We start from the raw sequence: 8,461 nt of genomic DNA on the forward strand, positions 1-8,461 counted from the left end.
TAAATATAAATATTGAATTAATTCCAGCTCCAAAATCCATTTATCTGGCAGATTGCCGTGTTGAAATGCCAAATTTTGGTAAATTTCTTCGGTCAAACAGGATTTTGAAGATACATTGACACTAGCAATTGATTAACAAATCAATAAACTTGAACAATTATTGATATAAATAAGCCTGGCAGCTCTGTTATGTTAACCACACTAAGAAAATGAATATAAATTTTGAATTAATTCCAGCTCCCAAATCCATTTATCTGGTAGATTGCCGTGTTGAAATGCCAAATTTTGGTAAATTTCTTCAGTCAAACCGGGTTTTGAAGATACATTGACACTAGCAATTGATTAACAAATCAATAAACTTGAACAATTATTGATATAAATAAGCCTGGCAGCTCTGTTTTGTTAACCACACTAAGAAAATAAATATAAATTTTGAATTAATTCTTAAGAATTATGAATATTTCCAGCTCCAAAATCCATTTATGTGGCAGATTGCCGTGTTGAAATGCCAAATTTTGGTAAATTTCTTCATTCAAACAGGGTTTTGAAGATACATTGATACTATCAATTGATTAACAAATCAATAAACTTGAACAATTATTGATATAAATAAGCCTGGCAGCTCTGTTATGTTAACCACACTAAGAAAATGAATATAAATTTTGAATTAATTCCAGCTCCCAAATCCATTTATCTGGTAGATTGCCGTGTTGAAATGCCAAATTTTGGTAAATTTCTTCAGTCAAACCGGGTTTTGAAGATACATTGACACTAGCAATTGATTAACAAATCAATAAACTTGAACAATTATTGATATAAATAAGCCTGGCAGCTCTGTTTTGTTAACCACACTAAGAAAATAAATATAAATTTTGAATTAATTCCAGCTCCAAAATCCATTTATCTGGCAGATTGCCGTGTTGAAATGCCAAATTTGGGTAAATTTCTTCAGTCAAACAGGGTTTTGAAGATACATTGATACTAGCAATTGATTAACAAATCAATAAACTTGAAAAATTATTGATATAAATAAGCCTGGCAGCTCTGTTTTGTTAACCACACTAAGAAAATAAATATAAATTTTGAATTAATTCTTAAGAATTATGAATATTTCCAGCTCCAATATCCATTTATGTGGCAGATTGCCGTGTTGAAATGCCAAATTTTGGTAAATTTCTTCATTCAAACAGGGTTTTGAAGATACATTGATACTAGCAATTGATTAACAAATCAATAAACTTGAATAATTATTGATATAAATAAGCCTGGCAGCTCTGTTTTGTTAACCACACTAAGAAAATAAATATAAATTTTGAATTAATTCCAGCTCCAAAATCCATTTATCTGGCAGATTGCCGTGTTGAAATGCCAAATTTTGGTAAATTTCTTCGGTCAAACAGGATTTTGAAGATACATTGACACTAGCAATTGATTAACAAATCAATAAACTTGAATAATTATTGATATAAATAAGCCTGGCAGCTCTGTTTTGTTAACCACACTAAGAAAATAAATATAAATTTTGAATTAATTCTTAAGAATTATGAATATTTCCAGCTCCAAAATCCATTTATGTGGCAGATTGCCGTGTTGAAATGCCAAATTTTGGTAAATTTCTTCATTCAAACAGGGTTTTGAAGATACATTGATACTATCAATTGATTAACAAATCAATAAACTTGAACAATTATTGATATAAATAAGCCTGGCAGCTCTGTTATGTTAACCACACTAAGAAAATGAATATAAATTTTGAATTAATTCCAGCTCCCAAATCCATTTATCTGGTAGATTGCCGTGTTGAAATGCCAAATTTTGGTAAATTTCTTCAGTCAAACCGGGTTTTGAAGATACATTGACACTAGCAATTGATTAACAAATCAATAAACTTGAACAATTATTGATATAAATAAGCCTGGCAGCTCTGTTTTGTTAACCACACTAAGAAAATAAATATAAATTTTGAATTAATTCCAGCTCCAAAATCCATTTATCTGGCAGATTGCCGTGTTGAAATGCCAAATTTGGGTAAATTTCTTCAGTCAAACAGGGTTTTGAAGATACATTGATACTAGCAATTGATTAACAAATCAATAAACTTGAAAAATTATTGATATTAATAAGCCTGGCAGCTCTGTTTTGTTAACCACACTAAGAAAATAAATATAAATTTTGAATTAATTCCAGCTCCAAAATCCATTTATCTGGCAGATTGCCGTGTTGAAATGCCAAATTTTGGTAAATTTCTTCGGTCAAACAGGATTTTGAAGATACATTGACACTAGCAATTGATTAACAAATCAATAAACTTGAATAATTATTGATATAAATAAGCCTGGCAGCTCTGTTTTGTTAACCACACTAAGAAAATAAATATAAATTTTTAATTAATTCTTAAGAATTATGAATATTTCCAGCTCCAAAATCCATTTATGTGGCAGATTGCCGTGTTGAAATGCCAAATTTTGGTAAATTTCTTCATTCAAACAGGGTTTTGAAGATACATTGATACTATCAATTGATTAACAAATCAATAAACTTGAACAATTATTGATATAAATAAGCCTGGCAGCTCTGTTATGTTAACCACACTAAGAAAATAAATATAAATTTTGAATTAATTCCAGCTCCAAAATCCATTTATCTGGCAGATTGCCGTGTTGAAATGCCAAATTTTGGTAAATTTCTTCGGTCAAACAGGATTTTGAAGATACATTGACACTAGCAATTGATTAACAAATCAATAAACTTGAATAATTATTGATATAAATAAGCCTGGCAGCTCTGTTTTGTTAACCACACTAAGAAAATAAATATAAATTTTGAATTAATTCTTAAGAATTATGAATATTTCCAGCTCCAAAATCCATTTATGTGGCAGATTGCCGTGTTGAAATGCCAAATTTTGGTAAATTTCTTCATTCAAACAGGGTTTTGAAGATACATTGATACTATCAATTGATTAACAAATCAATAAACTTGAACAATTATTGATATAAATAAGCCTGGCAGCTCTGTTATGTTAACCACACTAAGAAAATGAATATAAATTTTGAATTAATTCCAGCTCCCAAATCCATTTATCTGGTAGATTGCCGTGTTGAAATGCCAAATTTTGGTAAATTTCTTCAGTCAAACCGGGTTTTGAAGATACATTGACACTAGCAATTGATTAACAAATCAATAAACTTGAACAATTATTGATATAAATAAGCCTGGCAGCTCTGTTTTGTTAACCACACTAAGAAAATAAATATAAATTTTGAATTAATTCTTAAGAATTATGAATATTTCCAGCTCCAAAATCCATTTATGTGGCAGATTGCCGTGTTGAAATGCCAAATTTTGGTAAATTTCTTCATTCAAACAGGGTTTTGAAGATACATTGATACTAGCAATTGATTAACAAATCAATAAACTTGAATAATTATTGATATAAATAAGCCTGGCAGCTCTGTTTTGTTAACCACACTAAGAAAATAAATATAAATTTTGAATTAATTCCAGCTCCAAAATCCATTTATCTGGCAGATTGCCGTGTTGAAATGCCAAATTTTGGTAAATTTCTTCGGTCAAACAGGATTTTGAAGATACATTGACACTAGCAATTGATTAACAAATCAATAAACTTGAATAATTATTGATATAAATAAGCCTGGCAGCTCTGTTTTGTTAACCACACTAAGAAAATAAATATAAATTTTGAATTAATTCTTAAGAATTATGAATATTTCCAGCTCCAAAATCCATTTATGTGGCAGATTGCCGTGTTGAAATGCCAAATTTTGGTAAATTTCTTAATTCAAACAGGGTTTTGAAGATACATTGATACTATCAATTGATTAACAAATCAATAAACTTGAACAATTATTGATATAAATAAGCCTGGCAGCTCTGTTATGTTAACCACACTAAGAAAATGAATATAAATTTTGAATTAATTCCAGCTCCCAAATCCATTTATCTGGTAGATTGCCGTGTTGAAATGCCAAATTTTGGTAAATTTCTTCAGTCAAACCGGGTTTTGAAGATACATTGACACTAGCAATTGATTAACAAATCAATAAACTTGAACAATTATTGATATAAATAAGCCTGGCAGCTCTGTTTTGTTAACCACACTAAGAAAATAAATATAAATTTTGAATTAATTCCAGCTCCAAAATCCATTTATCTGGCAGATTGCCGTGTTGAAATGCCAAATTTGGGTAAATTTCTTCAGTCAAACAGGGTTTTGAAGATACATTGATACTAGCAATTGATTAACAAATCAAAAAACTTGAAAAATTATTGATATAAATAAGCCTGGCAGCTCTGTTTTGTTAACCACACTAAGAAAATAAATATAAATTTTGAATTAATTCTTAAGAATTATGAATATTTCCAGCTCCAAAATCCATTTATGTGGCAGATTGCCGTGTTGAAATGCCAAATTTTGGTAAATTTCTTCATTCAAACAGGGTTTTGAAGATACATTGATACTAGCAATTGATTAACAAATCAATAAACTTGAATAATTATTGATATAAATAAGCCTGGCAGCTCTGTTTTGTTAACCACACTAATAAAATAAATATAAATTTTGAATTAATTCCAGCTCCAAAATCCATTTATCTGGCAGATTGCCGTGTTGAAATGCCAAATTTTGGTAAATTTCTTCGGTCAAACAGGATTTTGAAGATACATTGACACTAGCAATTGATTAACAAATCAATAAACTTGAATAATTATTGATATAAATAAGCCTGGCAGCTCTGTTTTGTTAACCACACTAAGAAAATAAATATAATGTTTTAATTAATTCTTAAGAATTATGAATATTTCCAGCTCCAAAATCCATTTATGTGGCAGATTGCCGTGTTGAAATGCCAAATTTTGGTAAATTTCTTCATTCAAACAGGGTTTTGAAGATACATTGATACTATCAATTGATTAACAAATCAATAAACTTGAACAATTATTGATATAAATAAGCCTGGCAGCTCTGTTATGTTAACCACACTAAGAAAATGAATATAAATTTTGAATTAATTCCAGCTCCCAAATCCATTTATCTGGTAGATTGCCGTGTTGAAATGCCAAATTTTGGTAAATTTCTTCAGTCAAACCGGGTTTTGAAGATACATTGACACTAGCAATTGATTAACAAATCAATAAACTTGAACAATTATTGATATAAATAAGCCTGGCAGCTCTGTTATGTTAACCACACTAAGAAAATGAATATAAATTTTGAATTAATTCCAGCTCCCAAATCCATTTATCTGGCAGATTGCCGTGTTGAAATGCCAAATTTGGGTAAATTTCTTCAGTCAAACAGGGTTTTGAAGATACATTGATACTAGCAATTGATTAACAAATCAATAATGTTGAATAATTATTGATATAAATAAGCCTGGCAGCTCTGTTTTGTTAACCACACTAAGAAAATAAATATAAATTTTGAATTAATTCTTAAGAATTATGAATATTTCCAGCTCCAAAATCCATTTATATGGCAGATTGCCGTGTTGAAATGCCAAATTTTGGTAAATTTCTTCATTCAAACAGGGTTTTGAAGATACATTGACGCTAGCAATTGATTAACAAATCAATAAACTTGAATAATTATTGATATAAAAAAGCCTGGCAGCTCTGTTTTGTTAACCACACTAAGAAAATAAATATAAATTTTCAATTAATTCAAGCTCCAAAATCCATTTATCTGGCATATTGCCGTGTTGAAATGCCAACATTTGGTAAATTTCTTCGGCAAACAGGGTTTTGAAGAAAAAAATGACACTATCAATTGATTAACAAATCAATTAACTTGATAAATTATTGATATAAATAAGCCTGGCAGCTCTGTTTTGTTAACCACACTAAGAAAATAAATATAAATTTTGAATTTAATCCAGCTCCAAAATCCATTTATCTGGCAGATTGCCGTGTTGAAATGCCAAATTTTGGTAAATTTCTTCGGTCAAACAGGGTTTTGAAGATACATTAACACTAGCAATTGATTAATAAATCAATAAACTTGAATAATTATTGATATAAATAAGCCTGGCAGCTCTGTTTTGTTAACCACACTAAGAAAATAAATATAAATTTTAAATTAATTCCAGCTCCAAAATCCATTTATCTGGCAGATTGCCGTGTTGAAATGCCAAATTTGGGTAAATTTCTTCAGTCAAACAGGGTTTTGAAGATACATTGATACTAGCAATTGATTAACAAATCAATAATGTTGAATAATTATTGATATAAATAAGCCTGGCAGCTCTGTTTTGTTAACCACACTAAGAAAATAAATATAAATATTGAATTAATTCCAGCTCCAAAATCCATTTATCTGGCAGATTGCCGTGTTGAAATGCCAAATTTTGGTAAATTTCTTCGGTCAAACAGGATTTTGAAGATACATTGACACTAGCAATTGATTAACAAATCAATAAACTTGAATAATTATTGATATAAATAAGCCTGGCAGCTCTGTTTTGTTAACCACACTAAGAAAATAAATATAAATTTTGAATTAATTCTTAAGAATTATGAATATTTCCAGCTCCAAAATCCATTTATGTGGCAGATTGCCGTGTTGAAATGCCAAATTTTGGTAAATTTCTTCATTCAAACAGGGTTTTGAAGATACATTGATACTATCAATTGATTAACAAATCAATAAACTTGAACAATTATTGATATAAATAAGCCTAGCAGCTCTGTTATGTTAACCACACTAAGAAAATGAATATAAATTTTGAATTAATTCCAGCTCCCAAATCCATTTATCTGGTAGATTGACGTGTTGAAATGCCAAATTTTGGTAAATTTCTTCAGTCAAACCGGGTTTTGAAGATACATTGACACTAGCAATTGATTAACAAATCAATAAACTTGCATTATTATTGATATAAATAAGCCTGGCAGCTCTGTTTTGTTAACCACACTAAGAAAATAAATATAAATTTTGAATTAATTCTTAAGAATTATGAATATTTCCAGCTCCAAAATCCATTTATCTGGCAGATTGCCGTGTTGAAATGCCAAATTTTGGTAAATTTCTTCAGTCAAACAGGTCTTTGAAGAAACATTGACACTAGCAATTGATTAACAAATCAATAAACTTGAATAATTATTGATATAAATAAGCCCCGCAGCTATGTTTTGTTAACCACACTAAGAAAATAAATATAAATTTTGAATTAATTCCAGCTCCAAAATCCATTTATCTGGCAGATTGCCGTGTTGAAATGCCAAATTTTGGTAAATTTCTTCGGTCAAACAGGATTTTGAAGAAACATTGACACTAGCAATTGATTAACAAATCAATAAACTTGAATAATTATTGATATAAATAAGCCTGGCAGCTCTGTTTTGTTAACCACACTAAGAAAATAAATATAAATTTTGAATTAATTCCAGCTCCAAAATCCATTTATCTGGCAGATTGCCGTGTTGAAATGCCAAATTTTGGTAAATTTCTTCGGTCAAACAGGATTTTGAAGATACATTGATACTAGCAATTGATTAACAAATCAATAATGTTGAATAATTATTGATATAAATAAGCCTGGCAGCTCTGTTTTGTTAACCACACTAAGAAAATAAATATAAATATTGAATTAATTCCAGCTCCAAAATCCATTTATCTGGCAGATTGCCGTGTTGAAATGCCAAATTTTGGTAAATTTCTTCGGTCAAACAGGATTTTGAAGATACATTGACACTAGCAATTGATTAACAAATCAATAAACTTGAATAATTATTGATATAAATAAGCCTGGCAGCTCTGTTTTGTTAACCACACTAAGAAAATAAATGTAAATTTTGAATTAATTCTTAAGAATTATGAATATTTCCAGCTCCAAAATCCATTTATGTGGCAGATTGCCGTGTTGAAATGCCAAATTTTGGTAAATTTCTTCATTCAAACAGGGTTTTGAAGATACATTGATACTAGCAATTGATTAACAAATCAATAAACTTGAATAATTATTGATATAAATAAGCCTGGCAGCTCTGTTTTGTTAACCACACTAAGAAAATAAATATAAATTTTGAATTAATTCCAGCTCCAAAATCCATTTATCTGGCAGATTGCCGTGTTGAAATGCCAAATTTTGGTAAATTTCTTCGGTCAAACAGGATTTTGAAGATACATTGACACTAGCAATTGATTAACAAATCAATAAACTTGAATAATTATTGATATAAATAAGCCTGGCAGCTCTGTTTTGTTAACCACACTAAGAAAATAAATATAAATTTTGAATTAATTCTTAAGAATTATGAATATTTCCAGCTCCAAAATCCATTTATGTGGCAGATTGCCGTGTTGAAATGCCAAATTTTGGTAAATTTCTTCATTCAAACAGGGTTTTGAAGATACATTGATACTATCAATTGATTAACAAATCAATAAACTTGAACAATTATTGATATAAATAAGCCTGGCAGCTCTGTTATGTTAACCACA

The sequence above is a fragment of the Leiobunum rupestre genome, chromosome 7 (assembly GCF_980474605.1).
Source record: "Leiobunum rupestre chromosome 7, qqLeiRupe1.1.hap1, whole genome shotgun sequence".
Classification (NCBI taxonomy): Eukaryota; Metazoa; Arthropoda; class Arachnida; order Opiliones; family Sclerosomatidae; genus Leiobunum; species Leiobunum rupestre.